Source organism: Myotis brandtii, unplaced genomic scaffold, assembly GCF_000412655.1.
Source record: "Myotis brandtii unplaced genomic scaffold, ASM41265v1 scaffold1554, whole genome shotgun sequence".
Lineage (NCBI taxonomy): Eukaryota > Metazoa > Chordata > Mammalia > Chiroptera > Vespertilionidae > Myotis > Myotis brandtii.
Window position 1 is genome coordinate 193,723 of NW_005355638.1, and position 1,058 is coordinate 194,780.

Consider the following 1,058-nt stretch of genomic DNA (forward strand, 5'->3'; position numbering starts at 1 on the left):
GCAACAGGGGGCCTGGGCCTGTGAAGCTGGGCGTCGGGTCACCTCTCACATCTTCCAGGGGTCGCCACCCTCAGAAACAGCCCAGCCCTCGGCCTGCCCCTCCTGCCTGCCTCCCAGCCCTGTTCCCTGGGGGCATCACCCAGACGGGTTCTCTGAGTCTCTGAGGACTCCCAGCGCGATCTTCCCTCCGAGCATTTGCTGCTCCTGGGCCTGATACTCCCGCCCCGCCTCCCCCCACATCCTCCCCCGCCTCCAGTCCTCATCCTGTCGGCTGCCAAGACTAGGAAGCTCTCCAGGTAACCCCAGGCCTAGACTCAGAACCCTGGGCTAGAGATGAGCCCCTTGTAGGGGGCCCCAGGGTCAAGCGCAGAGAGAGGAGCAAGCGAAGAGTCTCATCAGAAAACAAGGAGGCCCTGCTTTACAAACACACACAGCCCTGGCCGGTGCGGCTCAGTGGATAGAGCACCAGCCTGAGGATTTCAAGGTCCCAGGTTCGATTCTGGTCAAGGGCATGGACCTTCGGGGCTCATGTGGGAGGCAACCAATGGATGTGTCTCTCTCACATCGATGTTTCTATCCTCCCCCGCCTCCAGTCCTCATCCTGTCGGCTGCCAAGACTAGGAAGCTCTCCAGGTAACCCCAGGCCTAGACTCAGAACCCTGGGCTAGAGATGAGCCCCTTGTAGGGGGTCCCCAAAGTCTGAAGAGTCTCATCAGAAAACCGGGGGGCCCTGCTTTACAAACACACACACAGCCCTGGCTGGTGTGGCTCAATGGATAGAGCGCCAGCCTGCAGATTTCAAGGTCCCAGGTTCGATTCTGGTCAAGGGCACGGACCTCGGTTGCAGGTCGGGGCTCATGTGGGAGGCAACCAATGGATGTGTCTCTCTCACATCGATGTTTCTCTCTCTCTCTCTTCCCTCCCTTACACTCTCTTTAAAAATCAATGGGGGAGCCCTGACCGGTTTGGCTCAGTGGATAGAGCGTCAGCCTGTGGACTGAAGGGTCCCAGGTTCGATTCCGGTCAAGGGCATGTACCTGGGTTGCGGGCACATCCCC